A 20114-nucleotide genomic window follows, 5' to 3' on the forward strand; every position below is an offset into this window, starting at 1 on the left:
CGGGGTTGTACCTGGCCGGCGGGGTTGTACCTGGCCGGCGGGGTTGTACCTGGCCGGCAGGGTTGTACCTGGCCGGCGGGGTTGTACCTGGCCGTCGGGGTTGGGCCTGACCGGCGGGATTGGGCCTGGCCGTCGGGGTTGTACCTGGCCGGTGGGGTTGTACCTGGCCAATTGGGTTGTACCTGGCCAATTGGGTTGTACCTGGCCTGCGGGTTGTACCTGGCCGGCAGGGTTGTACCTGGCCGGTGGGGTTGTACCTGGCCGGCAGGGGTGTACCTGGCCGGCGGGGTTGTACCTGGCCGGCAGGGTTGTACCTGGCCTGCGGGTTGTACCTGGCCGGCAGGGTTGTACCTGGCCGGCAGGGTTGTACCTGGCCTGCGGGTTGTACCTGGCCGGCAGGGTTGTACCTGGCCAATTGGGTTGTACCTGGCCTGCGGGTTGTAGCTGGCCGGCAGGGTTGTACCTGGCCAATTGGGTTGTACCTGGCCGGCAGGGTTGTACCTGGCCAATTGGGTTGTACCTGGCAGGCGGGGTTGGGCCTGGCCGGCGGGGTTGGGCCTGGCCGACAGGGTTGTACCTGGCCAATTGGGTTGTACCTGGCCGGTGGGGTTGTACCTGGCCGGCGGGGTTGTACCTGGCTGACAGGGTTGTACCTGGCCAATTGGGTTGTACCTGGCCGGCGGGGTTGTACCTGGCCGGTGGGGTTGTACCTGGCCGGCGGGGTTGTACCTGGCCGGTGGGGTTGTACCTGGCCGACAGGGTTGTACCTGGCCGGTGGGGTTGTACCTGGCCGGCAGGGTTGTACCTGGCCAACGGGGTTGTACCTGGCCGGTGGGGTTGTACCTGGCCGACAGGGTTGTACCTGGCCGGTGGGGTTGTACCTGGCCGGTGGGGTTGTACCTGGCCGACAGGGTTGTACCTGGCCGGTGGGGTTGTACCTGGCCGACAGGGTTGTACCTGGCCGGTGGGGTTGTACCTGGCCGGCGGGGATGTACCTGGCCTGCGGGGTTGTACCTGGCTGGCGGGGTTGAACCTGGCCGACAGGGTTGTACCTGGCCGGTGGGTTTGTACCTGGCCGGCGGGGATGTACCTGGCCTGCGGGGTTGTACCTGGCCGGCGGGGTTGTACCTGGCCGGTGGGGTTGTACCTGGCCGGCGGGGTTGTACCTGGCCGGCGGGGTTGTACCTGGCCGGTGGGGTTGTACCTGGCCGGCGGGGTTGTACCTGGCCAATTGGGTTGTACCTGGCCGGCGGGGTTGTACCTGGCCAATTGGGTTGGACCTGGCCGGTGGGGTTGGACCTGGCCGGTGGGTTTGTACCTGGCCGGCGGGGTTGTACCTGGCCGGTGGGGTTGGACCTGGCCGGCGGGGTTGTACCTGGCCAATTGGGTTGGAGCTGGCCAATTGGGTTGCACCTGGCCGGCGGGGTTGTACCTGGCCGGTGGGGTTGTACCTGGCCAATTGGGTTGGACCTGGCCAATTGGGTTGTACCTGGCCAATTGGGTTGTACCTGGCCGGCGGGGTTGTACCTGGCCGGTGGGGTTGTACCTGGCCAATTGGGTTGGACCTGGCCGGCGGGGTTGTACCTGGCCAATTGGGTTGGACCTGGCCAATTGGGTTGCACCTGGCCAGCGGGGTTGCGTCTGGCAGGCGGGGTTGTACCTGGCCGGTGAGGCTGTAACTGACCGGCGGGGTTGTACCTGGCCGGTGGGGTTGTACCTGGCCGGTGGGGTTGTACCTGGCCGGTGGGGTTGTACCTGGCCGGCGGGGTTGTACCTGGCCGGCGGGGTTGTACCTGGCTGGCGGGTTTGGTCCTGGCCGTCGGGGTTGGGCCTGACCGGCGGGATTGGGCCTGGCCGTCGGGGTTGTACCTGGCCGGTGGGGTTGTACCTGGCCGGTGGGGTTGTACCTGGTCGGCGGGGTTGTACCTGGCCGGCAGGGTTGTACCTGGCTGGCGGGTTTGGTCCTGGCCGTCGGGGTTGGGCCTGACCGGCGGGATTGGGCCTGGCCGTCGGGGTTGTACCTGGCCGGTGGGGTTGTACCTGGCCGGCGGGGATGTACCTGGCCGGCGGGGTTGTACCTGGCCGGCGGGGTTGTACCTGGCCGGTGGGGTTGTACCTGGCCGGTGGGGTTGTACCTGGCCGGCGGGGTTGTACCTGGCTGGCGGGGTTGTACCTGGCTGGCGGGTTTGGTCCTGGCCGTCGGGGTCGGGCCTGACCGGCGGGATTGGGCCTGGCCGTCGGGGTTGTACCTGGCCGGTGGGGTTGTACCTGGCCGGTGGGGTTGTACCTGGCCGGCGGGGTTGTACCTGGCCGGCAGGGTTGTACCTGGCCGGCAGGGTTGTACCTGGCCAATTGGGTTGTACCTGGCCAATTGGGTTGTACCTGGCCGGCAGGGTTGTACCTGGCCAATTGGGTTGTACCTGGCAGGCGGGGTTGGGCCTGGCCGGCGGGGTTGTACCTGGCCGGCAGGGTTGTACCTGGCCGGCGGGGTTGTACCTGGCCGGCGGGGTTGTACCTGGCCGGTGGGGTTGTACCTGGCCGGCGGGGTTGTACCTGGCTGGCAGGGTTGTACCTGGCCAATTGGGTTGTACCTGGCCGGCGGGGTTGGGCCTGACCGGCGGGGTTGGGCCTGACCGGCGGGGTTGGGCCTGACCGGCGGGGTTGGGCCTGGCCGTCGGGGTTGAGCCTGGCCGGCGGGGTTGTACCTGGCCGGCAGGGTTGTACCTAGCCAATTGGGTTGTACCTGACCGGCGGGGTTGTACCTGGCAGGCGGGGTTGGGCCTGACCGGCGGGGTTGGGCCTGGCCGGCGGGGTTGGGCCTGGCCGTCGGGCTTGTACCTGGCCGGTGGGGTTGTACCTGGCCGTCGGGGTTGTACCTGGCCGTCGGGGTTGTACCTGGCCGGTGGGGTTGTACCTGGCTGGTGGGGTTGTACCTGGCCGGTGGGGTTGTACCTGGCCGGCGGGGTTGTACCTGGCCAATTGGGTTGGACCTGGCCAATTGGGTTGTACCTGGCCAGCGGGGTTGTACCTGGCCGGCGGGGTTGTACCTGGCCAATTGGGTTGGACCTGGCCAATTGGGTTGTACCTGGCCAGCGGGGTTGCGTCTGGCAGGCGGGGTTGTACCTGGCCGGTGAGGCTGTAACTGACCGGCGGGGTTGTACCTGGCCGGTGGGGTTGTACCTGGCCGGCAGGGGTGTACCTGTCCGCTGGGGTTGTACCTGGCCGGCAGGGGTGTACCTGGCCGGCGGGGTTGTACCTGGCCGGCAGGGTTGTACCTGGCTGGCGGGTTTGGTCCTGGCCGTCGGGGTTGGGCCTGACCGGCGGGATTGGGCCCGGCCGTCGGGGTTGTACCTGGCCGGTGGGGTTGTACCTGGCCGGCGGGGTTGTACCTGGCCGGCAGGGTTGTACCTGGCCGGCAGGGTTGTACCTGGCCAATTGGGTTGTACCTGGCCGGCGGGGTTGTACCTGGCCGGTGGGGTTGTACCTGGCCAATTGGGTTGGACCTGGCCAGCGGGGTTGCGTCTGGCAGGCGGGGTTGTAACAGGCCGGTGAGGCTGTAACTGACCGGCGGGGTTGTACCTGGCCGGTGGGGTTGTACCTGGCCGGCAGGGTTGTACCTGGCCGGTGGGGTTGTACCTGGCCGGCGGGGTTGTACCTGGCCGGCGGGGTTGTACCTGGCCGGCGGGGTTGTACATGGCCGGTGGGGTTGTACCTGGCTGGCGGGGTTGTACCTGGCCGGCGGGGTTGTACCTGGCCGGTGGGGTTGTACCTGGCTGGCGGGGTTGTACCTGGCCGGCGGGGTTTTACCTGGCCGGCAGGGTTGTACCTGGCTGGCGGGTTTGGTCCTGGCCGTCGGGGTTGGGCCTGACCGGCGGGATTGGGCCTGGCCGTCGGGGTTGTACCTGGCCGGTGGGGTTGTACCTGGCCGGTGGGGTTGTACCTGGCCGGCGGGGTTGTACCTGGCTGGCGGGGTTGTACCTGGCCAATTGGGTTGTACCTGGCCAATTGGGTTGTACCTGGCCGGCGGGGTTGTACCTGGCCGGTGGGGTTGTACCTGGCCAATTGGGTTGGACCTGGCCAGCGGGGTTGCGTCTGGCAGGCGGGGTTGTACCTGGCCGGTGAGGCTGTAACTGACCGGCGGGGTTGTACCTGGCCGGTGGGGTTGTACCTGGCCGGCAGGGTTGTACCTGGCCGGTGGGGTTGTACCTGGCCGGCGGGGTTGTACCTGGCCGGCGGGGTTGTACCTGGCCGGCGGGGTTGTACCTGGCCGGTGGGGTTGTACCTGGCTGGCGGGGTTGTACCTGGCCGGCGGGGTTGTACCTGGCCGGTGGGGTTGTACCTGGCTGGCGGGGTTGTACCTGGCCGGCGGGGTTTTACCTGGCCGGCAGGGTTGTACCTGGCTGGCGGGTTTGGTCCTGGCCGTCGGGGTTGGGCCTGACCGGCGGGATTGGGCCTGGCCGTCGGGGTTGTACCTGGCCGGTGGGGTTGTACCTGGCCGGTGGGGTTGTACCTGGCCGGCGGGGTTGTACCTGGCTGGCGGGGTTGTACCTGGCCAATTGGGTTGTACCTGGCCAATTGGGTTGTACCTGGCCTGCGGGTTGTACCTGGCCGGCAGGGTTGTACCTGACCGGCGGGGTTGTACCTGGCCGGCAGGGGTGTACCTGGCCGGCGGGGTTGTACCTGGCCGGCAGGGTTGTACCTGGCCGGCAGGGTTGTACCTGGCCAATTGGGTTGTACCTGGCCGGCGGGGTTGTACCTGGCCGGCGGGGTTGTACCTGGCCAATTGGGTTGGACCTGGCCAATTGGGTTGTACCTGGCCAATTGGGTTGTACCTGGCCAGCGGGGTTGCGTCTGGCAGGCGGGGTTGTACCTGGCCGGTGAGGCTGTAACTGAGCGGCGGGGTTGTACCTGGCCGGCGGGGTTGTACCTGGCCGGCAGGGTTGTACCTGGCCGGCAGGGTTGTACCTGGCCGGCAGGGTTGTACCTGGCCGGCGGCGTTGTACCTGGCCAATTGGGTTGTACCTGGCCGGCGGGGTTGTACCTGGCCGGCAGGGTTGTACCTGGCCGGCGGGGTTGTACCTGGCCAATAAGGTTGTACCTGGCCGGCGGGGTTGTACCTGGCCGGCGGGGTTGTACCTGGCCGGTGGGGTTGTACCTGGATGGCGGGGTTGTACCTGGCCGGCGGGGTTGTACCTGGCCGGCGGGGTTGTACCTGGCCGGCAGGGTTGTACCTGGCCGGCGGGGTTGTACCTGGCCGTCGGGGTTGGGCCTGACCGGCGGGATTGGGCCTGGCCGTCGGGGTTGTACCTGGCCAGTGGGGTTGTACCTGGCCAATTGGGTTGTACCTGGCCAATTGGGTTGTACCTGGCCTGCGGGTTGTACCTGGCCGGCAGGGTTGTACCTGGCCGGTGGGGTTGTACCTGGCCGGCAGGGGTGTACCTGGCCGGCGGGGTTGTACCTGGCCGGCAGGGTTGTACCTGGCCAATTGGGTTGTACCTGGCCGGCAGGGTTGTACCTGGCCGGCAGGGTTGTACCTGGCCGGCAGGGTTGTACCTGGCCAATTGGGTTGTACCTGGCCAATTGGGTTGTGCCTGGCCAATTGGGTTGTACCTGGCCAATTGGTTTGTACCTGGCCTGCGGGTTGTACCTGGCCGGCAGGGTTGTACCTGGCCAATTGGGTTGTACCTGGCCGGCAGGGTTGTACCTGGCCAATTGGGTTGTACCTGGCCGGTGGGGTTGTACCTGGCTGACAGGGTTGTACCTGGCCAATTGGGTTGTACCTGGCCGGCGGGGTTGTACCTGGCCGGTGGGGTTGTACCTGGCCAACGGGGTTGTACCTGGCCGGCGGGGTTGTACCTGGCCGGCAGGGTTGTACCTGGCCGGCGGGGTTGTACCTGGCCGGCGGGGTTGTACCTGGCCGGTGGGGTTGTACCTGGCCGGCGGGGTTGTACCTGGCCGGCGGGGTTGTACCTGGCCGGTGGGGTTGTACCTGGCCGACAGGGTTGTACCTGGCCGGTGGGGTTGTACCTGGCCGGCAGGGTTGTACCTGGCCGGTGGGGTTGTACCTGGCCGGCGGGGATGTACCTGGCCTGCGGGGTTGTACCTGGCCGGCGGGGTTGTACCTGGCCGAAGGGTTGTACCTGGCCGGTGGGGTTGTACCTGGCCGGCAGGGGTGTACCTGTCCGGTGGGGTTGTACCTGGCCGGCAGGGGTGTACCTGGCCGGCGGGGTTGTACCTGGCCGGCAGGGTTGTACCTGGCTGGCGGGTTTGGTCCTGGCCGTCGGGGTTGGGCCTGACCGGCGGGATTGGGCCCGGCCGTCGGGGTTGTACCTGGCCGGTGGGGTTGTACCTGGCCGGCGGGGTTGTACCTGGCCGGCAGGGTTGTACCTGGCCGGCAGGGTTGTACCTGGCCAATTGGGTTGTACCTGGCCGGCGGGGTTGTACCTGGCCGGTGGGGTTGTACCTGGCCAATTGGGTTGGACCTGGCCAGCGGGGTTGCGTCTGGCAGGCGGGGTTGTAACAGGCCGGTGAGGCTGTAACTGACCGGCGGGGTTGTACCTGGCCGGTGGGGTTGTACCTGGCCGGCAGGGTTGTACCTGGCCGGTGGGGTTGTACCTGGCCGGCGGGGTTGTACCTGGCCGGCGGGGTTGTACCTGGCCGGCGGGGTTGTACCTGGCCGGTGGGGTTGTACCTGGCTGGCGGGGTTGTACCTGGCCGGCGGGGTTGTACCTGGCCGGTGGGGTTGTACCTGGCTGGCGGGGTTGTACCTGGCCGGCGGGGTTTTACCTGGCCGGCAGGGTTGTACCTGGCTGGCGGGTTTGGTCCTGGCCGTCGGGGTTGGGCCTGACCGGCGGGATTGGGCCTGGCCGTCGGGGTTGTACCTGGCCGGTGGGGTTGTACCTGGCCGGTGGGGTTGTACCTGGCCGGCGGGGTTGTACCTGGCTGGCGGGGTTGTACCTGGCCAATTGGGTTGTACCTGGCCAATTGGGTTGTACCTGGCCGGCGGGGTTGTACCTGGCCGGTGGGGTTGTACCTGGCCAATTGGGTTGGACCTGGCCAGCGGGGTTGCGTCTGGCAGGCGGGGTTGTACCTGGCCGGTGAGGCTGTAACTGACCGGCGGGGTTGTACCTGGCCGGTGGGGTTGTACCTGGCCGGCAGGGTTGTACCTGGCCGGTGGGGTTGTACCTGGCCGGCGGGGTTGTACCTGGCCGGCGGGGTTGTACCTGGCCGGCGGGGTTGTACCTGGCCGGTGGGGTTGTACCTGGCTGGCGGGGTTGTACCTGGCCGGCGGGGTTGTACCTGGCCGGTGGGGTTGTACCTGGCTGGCGGGGTTGTACCTGGCCGGCGGGGTTTTACCTGGCCGGCAGGGTTGTACCTGGCTGGCGGGTTTGGTCCTGGCCGTCGGGGTTGGGCCTGACCGGCGGGATTGGGCCTGGCCGTCGGGGTTGTACCTGGCCGGTGGGGTTGTACCTGGCCGGTGGGGTTGTACCTGGCCGGCGGGGTTGTACCTGGCTGGCGGGGTTGTACCTGGCCAATTGGGTTGTACCTGGCCAATTGGGTTGTACCTGGCCTGCGGGTTGTACCTGGCCGGCAGGGTTGTACCTGACCGGCGGGGTTGTACCTGGCCGGCAGGGGTGTACCTGGCCGGCGGGGTTGTACCTGGCCGGCAGGGTTGTACCTGGCCGGCAGGGTTGTACCTGGCCAATTGGGTTGTACCTGGCCGGCGGGGTTGTACCTGGCCGGCGGGGTTGTACCTGGCCAATTGGGTTGGACCTGGCCAATTGGGTTGTACCTGGCCAATTGGGTTGTACCTGGCCAGCGGGGTTGCGTCTGGCAGGCGGGGTTGTACCTGGCCGGTGAGGCTGTAACTGACCGGCGGGGTTGTACCTGGCCGGCGGGGTTGTACCTGGCCGGCAGGGTTGTACCTGGCCGGCAGGGTTGTACCTGGCCGGCAGGGTTGTACCTGGCCGGCGGCGTTGTACCTGGCCAATTGGGTTGTACCTGGCCGGTGGCGTTGTACCTGGATGGTGGGGTTGTACCTGGCCGGCGGGGTTGTACCTGGCTGGCGGGGTTGTACCTGGCCAATTGGGTTGTACCTGGCCAATTGGGTTGTACCTGGCCTGCGGGTTGTACCTGGCCGGCAGGGTTGTACCTGACCGGCGGGGTTGTACCTGGCCGGCAGGGGTGTACCTGGCCGGCGGGGTTGTACCTGGCCGGCAGGGTTGTACCTGGCCGGCAGGGTTGTACCTGGCCAATTGGGTTGTACCTGGCCGGCGGGGTTGTACCTGGCCGGCGGGGTTTTACCTGGCCAATTGGGTTGGACCTGGCCAATTGGGTTGTACCTGGCCAATTGGGTTGTACCTGGCCAGCGGGGTTGCGTCTGGCAGGCGGGGTTGTACCTGGCCGGTGAGGCTGGAACTGACCGGCGGGGTTGTACCTGGCCGGCGGGGTTGTACCTGGCCGGCAGGGTTGTACCTGGCCGGCAGGGTTGTACCTGGCCGGCAGGGTTGTACCTGGCCGGCGGCGTTGTACCTGGCCAATTGGGTTGTACCTGGCCGGCGGGGTTGTACCTGGCCGGCAGGGTTGTACCTGGCCGGCGGGGTTGTACATTGCCAATTGGGTTGTACCTGGCCGGCGGGGTTGTACCTGGCCGGCGGGGTTGTACCTGGCCGGTGGGGTTGTACCTGGATGGCGGGGTTGTACCTGGCCGGCGGGGTTGTACCTGGCCGGCGGGGTTGTACCTGGCCGGCAGGGTTGTACCTGGCCGGCGGGGTTGTACCTGGCCGTCGGGGTTGGGCCTGACCGGCGGGATTGGGCCTGGCCGTCGGGGTTGTACCTGGCCGGTGGGGTTGTACCTGGCCAATTGGGTTGTACCTGGCCAATTGGGTTGTACCTGGCCTGCGGGTTGTACCTGGCCGGCAGGGTTGTACCTGGCCGGTGGGGTTGTACCTGGCCGGCAGGGGTGTACCTGGCCGGCGGGGTTGTACCTGGCCGGCAGGGTTGTACCTGGCCAATTGGGTTGTACCTGGCCGGCAGGGTTGTACCTGGCCGGCAGGGTTGTACCTGGCCGGCAGGGTTGTACCTGGCCAATTGGGTTGTACCTGGCCAATTGGGTTGTGCCTGGCCAATTGGGTTGTACCTGGCCAATTGGGTTGTACCTGGCCTGCGGGTTGTACCTGGCCGGCAGGGTTGTACCTGGCCAATTGGGTTGTACCTGGCCGGCAGGGTTGTACCTGGCCAATTGGGTTGTACCTGGCCGGTGGGGTTGTACCTGGCTGACAGGGTTGTACCTGGCCAATTGGGTTGTACCTGGCCGGCGGGGTTGTACCTGGCCGGTGGGGTTGTACCTGGCCAACGGGGTTGTACCTGGCCGGCGGGGTTGTACCTGGCCGGCAGGGTTGTACCTGGCCGGCGGGGTTGTACCTGGCCGGCGGGGTTGTACCTGGCCGGTGGGGTTGTACCTGGCCGGCGGGGTTGTACCTGGCCGGCGGGGTTGTACCTGGCCGGTGGGGTTGTACCTGGCCGACAGGGTTGTACCTGGCCGGTGGGGTTGTACCTGGCCGGCAGGGTTGTACCTGGCCGGTGGGGTTGTACCTGGCTGGCGGGGATGTACCTGGCCTGCGGGGTTGTACCTGGCCGGCGGGGTTGTACCTGGCCGGTGGGGTTGTACCTGGCCGGCGGGGTTGTACCTGGCCGGTGGGGTTGGACCTGGCCGGCGGGGTTGTACCTGGCCAATTGGGTTGGACCTGGCCAATTGGGTTGTACCTGGCCGGCGGGGTTGTACCTGGCCGGTGGGGTTGTACCTGGCCAATTGGGTTGGACCTGGCCAATTGGGTTGTACCTGGCCAATTGGGTTGTACCTGGCCGGCGGGGTTGTACCTGGCCGGTGTGGTTGTACCTGGCCAATTGGGTTGGACCTGGCCGGCGGGGTTGTACCTGGTCAATTGGGTTGGACCTGGCCAATTGGGTTGCACCTGGCCAGCGGGGTTGCGTCTGGCAGGCGGGGTTGTACCTGGCCGGTGAGGCTGTAACTGACCGGCGGGGTTGTACCTGGCCGGTGGGGTTGTACCTGGCCGGTGGGGTTGTACCTGGCCGGTGGGGCTGTACCTGGCCGGCGGGGTTGTACCTGGCCGGCGGGGTTGTACCTGGCTGGCGGGTTTGGTCCTGGCCGTCGGGGTTGGGCCTGACCGGCGGGATTGGGCCTGGCCGTCGGGGTTGTACCTGGCCGGTGGGGTTGTACCTGGCCGGTGGGGTTGTACCTGGCCGGCGGGGTTGTACCTGGCCGGCAGGGTTGTACCTGGCTGGCGGGTTTGGTCCTGGCCGTCGGGGTTGGGCCTGACCGGCGGGATTGGGCCTGGCCGTCGGGGTTGTACCTGGCCGGTGGGGTTGTACCTGGCCGGCGGGGATGTACCTGGCCGGCGGGGTTGTACCTGGCCGGCGGGGTTGTACCTGGCCGGTGGGGTTGTACCTGGCCGGTGGGGTTGTACCTGGCCGGCGGGGTTGTACCTGGCTGGCGGGGTTGTACCTGGCTGGCGGGTTTGGTCCTGGCCGTCGGGGTCGAGCCTGACCGGCGGGATTGGGCCTGGCCGTCGGGGTTGTACCTGGCCGGTGGGGTTGTACCTGGCCGGTGGGGTTGTACCTGGCCGGTGGGGTTGTACCTGGCCGGCAGGGTTGTACCTGGCCGGCAGGGTTGTATCTGGCCAATTGGGTTGTACCTGGCAGGCGGGGTTGGGCCTGGCCGGCGGGGTTGTACCTGGCCGGCAGGGTTGTACCTGGCCGGCGGGGTTGTACCTGGCCGGCGGGGTTGTACCTGGCCGGTGGGGTTGTACCTGGCCGGCGGGGTTGTACCTGGCCGGCAGGGTTGTACCTGGCCAATTGGGTTGTACCTGGCCGGCGGGGTTGGGCCTGACCGGCGGGGTTGGGCCTGACCGGCGGGGTTGGGCCTGGCCGTCGGGCTTGAGCCTGGCCGGCGGGGTTGTACCTGGCCGGCAGGGTTGTACCTGGCCAATTGGGTTGTACCTGACCGGCGGGGTTGTACCTGGCAGGCGGAGTTGGGCCTGACCGGCGGGGTTGGGCCTGGCCGGCGGGGTTGGGCCTGGCCGTCGGGGTTGTACCTGGCCGGTGGGGTTCTACCTGGCCGTCGGGGTTGTACCTGGCCGTCGGGGTTGTACCTGGCCGGTGGGGTTGTACCTGGCCGGTGGGGTTGTACCTGGCCGGTGGGTTTGTACCTGGCCGGCGGGGTTGTACCTGGCCGGTGGGGTTGTACCTGGCCGTCGGGGTTGGGCCTGGCCGTCGGGGTTGTACCTGGCCGGTGGGGTTGTACCTGGCCGGCGGGGTTGTACCTGGCCGGTGGGGTTGTACCTGGCCGGTGGGGTTGTACCTGGCCTTCGGGGTTGGGCCTGGCCGTCGGGGTTGGGCCTGGCCGGCGGGATTGGGCCTGACCGGCAGGGTTGTACCTGGCCGGCGGGGTTGTACCTGGCCGTCGGGGTTGGGCCTGGCCGTCGGGGTTGTACTTGGCCGGTGGGGTTGTACCTGGCCGGCGGTGTTGTACCTGGCCGGTGGGGTTGTACCTGGCCGGCGGGGTTGTACCTGGCCGGTGGGGTTAGGCCTGACCGTCGGGGTTGTACCTGGCCGGTGGGGTTGTACCTGGCTGGCGGGGTTGTACCTGGCCGGCGGGGTTGTACCTGGCCGGCGGGGTTGTACCTGGCCAATTGGGTTGTACCTGGCCGGCGGGGTTGTACCTGGCCGGCGGGGTTGTACCTGGCCGGCGGGGTTGTACCTGGCCAGCGGGGTTGTACCTGGCCGTCGGGGTTGTACCTGGCCGTCGGGGTTGTACCTGGCCGGTGGGGTTGTACCTGGCTGGCGGGGTTGTACCTGGCCAGCGGGGTTGTACCTGGCCGTCGGGGTTGTACCTGGCCAATTGGGTTGGACCTGGCCGGCGGGGTTGTACCTGGCCAATTGGGTTGTACCTGGCCGGCGGGGTTGTACCTGGCCAATTGGGTTGGACCTGGCCGGCAGGGTTGTACCTGGCCGGTGGGGTTCTACCTGGCCGGTGGGTTTGTACCTGGCCGGCGGGGTTGTACCTGGCCAATGGGGTTGTACCTGGCCGGTGAGGCTGTAACTGACCGGCGGGGTTGTACCTGGCCGGTGGGGTTGTACCTGGCCGGTGGGTTTGTACCTGGCCGGCGGGGTTGTACCTGGCCAATGGGGTTGTACCTGGCCGGTGAGGCTGTAACTGACCGGCGGGGTTGTACCTGGCCGGTGGGGTTGTACCTGGCCGGCGGGGTTGTACCTGGCTGGCGGGTTTGGTCCTGGCCGTCGGGGTTGGGCCTGACCGGCGGGATTGGGCCTGGCCGTCGGGGTTGTACCTGGCCGGTGGGGTTGTACCTGGCCGGCGGGGATGTACCTGGCCGGCGGGGTTGTACCTGGCCAGCGGGGTTGTACCTGGCCGGTGGGGTTGTACCTGGCCGGTGGGGTTGTACCTGGCCGGCGGGGTTGTACCTGGCCAATTGGGTTGTACCTGGCCAATTGGGTTGTACCTGGCCGGCAGGGTTGTACCTGGCCGGCAGGGTTGTACCTGGCCAATTGGGTTGTACCTGGCCAATTGGGTTGTACCTGGCCGGCAGGGTTGTACCTGGCCAATTGGGTTGTACCTGGCTGGCGGGTTTGGTCCTGGCCGTCGGGGTTGGGCCTGACCGGCGGGATTGGGCCTGGCCGTCGGGGTTGTACCTGGCCGGTGGGGTTGTACCTGGCCGGTGGGGTTGTACCTGGCCGGTGGGGTTGTACCTGGCCGGTGGGGTTGTACCTGGCCAATTGGGTTGTACCTGGCCAATTGGGTTGTACCTGGCCGGCAGGGTTGTACCTGGCCGGCAGGGTTGTACCTGGCCAATTGGGTTGTACCTGGCCAATTGGGTTGTACCTGGCCGGCAGGGTTGTACCTGGCCAATTGGGTTGTACCTGGCAGGCGGGGTTGGGCCTGGCCGGCGGGGTTGTACCTGGCCGGCAGGGTTGTACCTGGCCGGCGGGGTTGTACCTGGCCGGCGGGGTTGTACCTGGCCGGTGGGGTTGTACCTGGCCGGCGGGGTTGTACCTGGCCAGCGGGGTTGTACCTGGCCGGCGGGGTTGTACCTGGCCGGTGGGGTTGTACCTGGCCGGCGGGGTTGTACCTGGCCGGTGGGTTTGTACCTGGCCGGCGGGGTTGTACCTGGCCGGCGGGGTTGTACCTGGCCAATTGGGTTGTACCTGGCCGGCGGGGTTGGGCCTGACCGGCGGGGTTGGGGCTGACCGGCGGGGTTGGGCCTGGCCGTCGGTGTTGAGCCTGGCCGGCGGGGTTGTACCTGGCCGGCAGGGTTGTACCTGGCCAATTGGGTTGTACCTGACCGGCAGGGTTGTACCTGGCCAATTGGGTTGTACCTGACCGGCGGGGTTGTACCTGGCAGGCGGGGTTGGGCCTGACCGGCGGGGTTGGGCCTGGCCGGCGGGGTTGGGCCTGGCCGTCGGGGTTGTACCTGGCCGGTGGGGTTGTACCTGGCCGGTGGGGTTGTACCTGGCCGGTGGGGTTGTACCTGGCCGGCAGGGTTGTACCTGCCCGGCAGGGTTGTACCTGGCCAATTGGGTTGTACCTGGCCAATTGGGTTGTACCTGGCCGGCAGGGTTGTACCTGGCCAATTGGGTTGTACCTGGCAGGCGGGGTTGGGCCTGGCCGGCGGGGTTGTACCTGGCCGGCAGGGTTGTACCTGGCCGGCGGGGTTGTACCTGGCCGGCGGGGTTGTACCTGGCCGGAGGGGTTGTACCTGGCCGGCGGGGTTGTACCTGGCCGGTGGGGTTGTACCTGGCCGGTGGGGTTGTACCTGGCCGGCGGGGTTGTACCTGGCCGGTGGGGTTGGGCCTGGCCGTCGGGGTTGTACCTGGCCGGTGGGGTTGTACCTGGCCGGCGGGGTTGTACCTGGCCGGTGGGGTTGTACCTGGCAGGTGGGGTTGTACCTGGCCGGCAGGGTTGTACCTGGCCAATTGGGTTGTACCTGGCCGGCGGGGTTGGGCCTGACCGGCGGGGTTGGGCCTGACCGGCGGGGTTGGGCCTGGCCGTCGGGGTTGAGCCTGGCCGGCGGGGTTGTACCTGGATGGCAGGGTTGTACCTGGCCAATTGGGTTGTACCTGACCGGCGGGGTTGTCCCTGGCAGGCGGGGTTGGGCCTGACCGGCGGGGTTGGGCCTGGCCGGCGGGGTTGGGCCTGGCCGTCGGGGTTGTACCTGGCTGGTGGGGTTCTACCTGGCCGTCGGGGTTGTACCTGGCCGTCGGGGTTGTACCTGGCCGGTGGGGTTGTACCTGGCCGGTGGGGTTGTACCTGGCCGGCGGGGTTGTACCTGGCCGGTGGGGTTGTACCTGGCCGTCGGGGTTGGGCCTGGCCGTCGGGGTTGTACCTGGCCGGTGGGGTTGTACCTGGCCGGCGGGGTTGTACCTGGCCGGTGGGGTTGTACCTGGCCGGTGGGGTTGTACCTGGCCGTCGGGGTTGGGCCTGCCCGGCGGGATTGGGCCTGACCGGCAGGTTTGTACCTGGCCGGCGGGGTTGTACCTGGCCGTCGGGGTTGGGCCTGGCCGTCGGGGTTGTACCTGGCCGGTGGGGTTGTACCTGGCCGGCGGGGTTGTACCTGGCCGGTGGGGTTGTACCTGGCCGGCGGGGTTGTACCTGGCCGGTGGGGTTGGGCCTGACCGTCGGGGTTGTACCTGGCCGGTGGGGTTGTACCTGGCTGGCGGGGTTGTACCTGGCCGGCGGGGTTGTACCTGGCCGGCGGGGTTGTACCTGGCCAATTGGGTTGTACCTGGCCGGCGGGGTTGTACCTGGCCGGCGAGGTTGTACCTGGCCGGCGGGGTTGTACCTGGCCGGCGGGGTTGTACCTGGCCGTCGGGGTTGTACCTGGCCGGTGGGGTTGTACCTGGCTGGCGGGGTTGTACCTGGCCGGCGGGGTTGTACCTGGCCGTCGGGGTTGTACCTGGCCAATTGGGTTGGACCTGGCCGGCGGGGTTGTACCTGGCCAATTGGGTTGTACCTGGCCGGCGGGGTTGTACCTGGCCAATTGGGTTGGACCTGGCCGGCAGGGTTGTACCTGGCCGGTGGGGTTGTACCTGGCCGGTGGGTTTGTACCTGGCCGGCAGGGTTGTACCTGGCCAATGGGGTTGTACCTGGCCGGTGAGGCTGTAACTGACCGGCGGGGTTGTACCTGGCCGGTGGGGTTGTACCTGGCCGGTGGGTTTGTACCTGGCCGGCGGGGTTGTACCTGGCCAATGGGGTTGTACCTGGCCGGTGAGGCTGTAACTGACCGGCGGGGTTGTACCTGGCCGGTGGGGTTGTACCTGGCCGGCGGGGTTGTACCTGGCCGGCGGGGTTGTACCTGGCCGGTGGGGTTGTACCTGGCCGGCGGGGTTGTACCTGGCTGGCGGGTTTGGTCCTGGCCGTCGGGGTTGGGCCTGACCGGCGGGATTGGGCCTGGCCGTCGGGGTTGTACCTGGCCGGTGGGGTTGTACCTGGCCGGCGGGGATGTACCTGGCCGGCGGGGTTGTACCTGGCCGGCGGGGTTGTACCTGGCCGGTGGGGTTGTACCTGGCCGGTGGGGTTGTACCTGGCCGGCGGGGTTGTACCTGGCCGGCGGGGTTGGACCTGGCCAATTGGGTTGTACCTGGCCAATTGGGTTGTACCTGGCCGGCAGTGTTGTACCTGGCCGGCAGGGTTGTACCTGGCCAATTGGGTTGTACCTGGCCAATTGGGTTGTACCTGGCCGGCAGGGTTGTACCTGGCCAATTGGGTTGTACCTGGCTGGCGGGTTTGGTCCTAGCCGTCGGGGTTGGGCCTGACCGGCGGGATTGGGCCTGGCCGTCGGGGTTGTACCTGGCCGGTGGGGTTGTACCAGGCCGGTGGGGTTGTACCTGGCCGGTGGGGTTGTAACTGGCCGGTGGGGTTGTACCTGGCCGGTGGGGTTGTACCTGGCCAATTGGGTTGTACCTGGCCAATTGGGTTGTACCTGGCCGGCAGGGTTGTACCTGGCCGGCAGGGTTGTACCTGGCCAATTGGGTTGTACCTGGCCAATTGGGTTGTACCTGGCCGGCAGGGTTGTACCTGGCCAATTGGGTTGTACCTGGCAGGCGGGGTTGGGCCTGGCCGGTGGGGTTGTACCTGGCCGGTGGGGTTGTACCTGGCCGGTGGGGTTGTACCTGGCCAATTGGGTTGTACCTGGCCAATTGGGTTGTACCTGGCCGGCAGGGTTGTACCTGGCCGGCAGGGTTGTACCTGGCCAATTGGGTTGTACCTGGCCAATTGGGTTGTACCTGGCCGGCAGGGTTGTACCTGGCCAATTGGGTTGTACCTGGCAGGCGGGGTTGGGCCTGGCCGGCGGGGTTGTACCTGGCCGGCAGGGTTGTACCTGGCCGGCGGGGTTGTACCTGGCCGGCGGGGTTGTACCTGGCCGGTGGGGTTGTACCTGGCCGGCGGGGTTGTACCTGGCCGGCGGGGTTGTACCTGGCCGGCGGGGTTGTACCTGGCCGGTGGGGTTGTACCTGGCCGGCGGGGTTGTACCTGGCCGGTGGGGTTGTACCTGGCCGGCGGGGTTGTACCTGGCCGGCGGGGTTGTACCTGGCCAATTGGGTTGTACCTGGCCGGCGGGGTTGGGCCTGACCGGCGGGGTTGGGCCTGACCGGCGGGGTTGGGCCTGGCCGTCGGGGTTGTACCTGGCCAATTGGGTTGTACCTGGCCGGCGGGGTTGTACGTGGCCAATTGGGTTGTACCTGGCCGGCGGGGTTGGGCCTGACCGGCGGGGTTGGGCCTGACCGGCGGGGTTGGGCCTGGCCGTCGGGGTTGAGCCTGGCCGGCGGGGTTGTACCTGGCCGGCAGGGTTGTACCTGGCCAATTGGGTTGTACCTGACCGGCAGGGTTGTACCTGGCCAATTGGGTTGTACCTGACCGGCGGGGTTGTACCTGGCAGGCGGGGTTGGGCCTGACCGGCGGGGTTGGGCCTGGCCGGCGGGGTTGGGCCTGGCCGTCGGGGTTGTACCTGGCCGGTGGGGTTGTACCTGGCCGTCGGGGTTGTACCTGGCCGTCGGGGTTGTACCTGGCCGGTGGGGTTGTACCTGGCCGGCGGGGTTGTACCTGGCCGGTGGGGTTGTACCTGGCCGTCGGGGTTGTACCTGGCCGTCGGGGTTGGGCCTGGCCGTCGGGGTTGGGCCTGGCCGGCGGGATTGGGCCTGACCGGCGGGGTTGTACCTGGCCGTCGGGGTTGGGCCTGGCCGTCGGGGTTGTACCTGGCCGGTGGGGTTGTACCTGGCCGGCGGGGTTGTACCTGGCCGGCGGGGTTGTACCTGGCCGGTGGGGTTGTACCTGGCCGGCGGGGTTGTACCTGGCCAATTGGGTTGTACCTGGCCGGCGGGGTTGTACCTGGCCGGTGGGGTTGGGCCTGACCGTCGGGGTTGGGCCTGACCGGCGGGGTTGGGCCTGACCGGCGGGGTTGGGCCTGTTCAAACATGGACAAAAGAGCTGAATGCCAGAGGTGAGGTGTGAGTGACTGCCCTCGGCATCAAGGCAGCATTTGACCGAGTGTGGCATCACGGAGCCCGAGCTAAACTGGAGTCAATGGGGATAAGGATTGTTGGAGGTCAGTGATCTCAATTCCGGGACTGCAGGGGTTCCTTAAAGGAGGGTCCGAGGTCCAACAACCATCAGCTGCTTCATCAATGACTTTCCTGCCATCAGAAGGTTAGATGTGGGGATGTTCGCAGCTGACTGCACAATGTTCAGCACCATTCAGATTAAGATGACAAATGGCAAGTTACATTCGTGCCACACAAGTGTCAGGCAATGACCATCTCCCACAAGAGAGGATCTAACCATCGCCCCTTGACATTCAATGGCATTACCATCGCTGAATCCCCCACAATCAACATCCTGGGGGTTACCATTGATCAGAAACTGAACTGGACCCAGACACATTAATACTGTGGCTACCAGAGCAGGTCAAAGGTTAGGAATCCTAAGACGAGTAACTCACCTCCTGTCCCCACAAACCCTGTCCACCATCTACAAGGCACAAGTCAGGAGTGCGATGGAATACTCTCCACTTGCCTGGATGAGCGCAGCTCCGACAACACTCAAGCTCGACACCATCCAGGACAAAGCAGCCCCGCTTGATTGGCACCCAATCTGCGACCTTACGCATTCGCTTCCTCCACCAACAAATAGTGGCAGCCGTGTGTACCATCTACAAGATGCACTGCAGCAACTCACCAAGGTTCCTTCCAAACCCACGACCTCTACCATCTAGACGGACAAGAGCAGCAGATACCTGGGAACCCCACCACCTGGAGGTTCCCCTCCAAGTCACTCACCCCCCTGACCGGGAAATATATCGGCCGTTCCTTCACTGTCGCTGGGGCAACGTCCTGGACCTCCCTCCCTAACAGCACAGTGGGTGTACCTACACCTCAGGGACTGCAGCGGTTCAAGAAGGCAGCTCACCGCCACCTTCTGAAGGGCAACTAGGGATGGCCAATCAGTGCCGGACTAACCAGTGACGCCCACATCCTGTGAAAGAATCAAACAATGTGCACAGGCAGATATTCCTTAGATTTGATTTGATTTGATTGTTTATTGCCATTCCTCTCCAATCTCTAATCGATATCTAAATATTCTAAACAGTGTTAGCTGTGGCTCGTGTCATAATATACACCAGTATATCATGGTGCACACACACTGATGGACATGCATTGGGACCAATCAACATACACAACACCGCAGCCAATCACCAGTGAGAGCACACGCACTATAAAGACAGGGGACAGGAGAGTTCCCGCTCATTCTAGTAGCAGCCAGCTCGGAGCACAGAGCTCACAGCCTGCAACACAGACATTCACCATGTGCTGAGTGCATCACCTGGTTAGGACTAGGCAAGGGTCAACAGTTAAAGCTGGTATTGCCTTTACCCACAGTTCAAGTATGTTAATATAGTTAACCTTATAATAAAATAGAGTTGCACCACTTCCAGTGTTGGTGACCTGTTTGCGATCCAGAACACCCAACACATCAGCTCGCTGCCTGACATGCTCAGCTCAGAGTCATGGGGTTGGGTCAAGTCCTACACCAGAGACCACAGCACAAACATCCGGGCTGCGGGTTCATGTAGAGGGTCGGGGTGACGGGCGGCGGTATCGCCGACGCTCCCGGTGGCCCAGGGAAATATGCGGTCAACCCAGTGGTGGCCACGCTGACGTTTTGGTGGCAGTTTCGGCAGCATTTTAGGGTGGGAGTGGAGTCGGGGGGGGGGGGGGGGGGGATGCTGATTAGGGGGAATCAGAGGTTTGAGCCGGGCAGGATGGATGCGAGGTTCTAGGGATGGGAAGAGAAGCGGATTAATGAGATGAAAGATCAGTTTCTGGGAGGGTGGTTTGCAAGGTTGGAGGAGCTGAGTGAGACGTGAGGTTGGCGCGAGGGACATGCAGGTGCGGGACATTGCGAGGACTTCCCAAACTTTCCGACAGGGCCGGCCTCCTCGTTGTTCGAGGCGGTGCCGTCAGCAATGGGATGTGGAGAGGGGGGTCATCTGGGCAATTTTCGGGAGGATTACTGTGGAGGGGGATGGGGTTTCATGGTGGGGTTAAGGCAAAGTGGGAGGAAGTGAATCCGTGAGAGTGCAGCATTGTCTTGGGTACTGGCAGCACTGAGAGACTGCAGCATTGTCTGAGGTACTGGCAGCACTGAGAGAGAGCTGCATTGTCTGAGGTACTGGCAGCACTGAGAGAGTGCTGCATTGTCTGAGGTACTGGCAGCACTGAGAGAGTGCTGCATTGTCGGAGGTACTGGCAGCACTGAGAGAGTGCTGCATTGTCTGTGGGACCGACAGCACTGAGAGAGAGCTGCATTGTCTGAGGTACTGGCAGCACTGAGAGAGTGGTGCATTGTCTGAGGTACTGGCAGCACTGAAAGAGTGCTGCATTGTCTGAGGTACTGGCAGCACTGAGAGAGTGCTGCATTGTCTGAGGTATTGGCAACACTGAGAGAGTGCTGCATTGTCTGAGGTACTGGCAGCACTGAGAGAGTGCTGCATTGTCTGAGGTACTGGCAGCACTGAGAGAGT

Source organism: Scyliorhinus torazame, chromosome 2 (genome assembly GCF_047496885.1).
Source record: "Scyliorhinus torazame isolate Kashiwa2021f chromosome 2, sScyTor2.1, whole genome shotgun sequence".
In the NCBI taxonomy this organism is placed as follows: domain Eukaryota; kingdom Metazoa; phylum Chordata; class Chondrichthyes; order Carcharhiniformes; family Scyliorhinidae; genus Scyliorhinus; species Scyliorhinus torazame.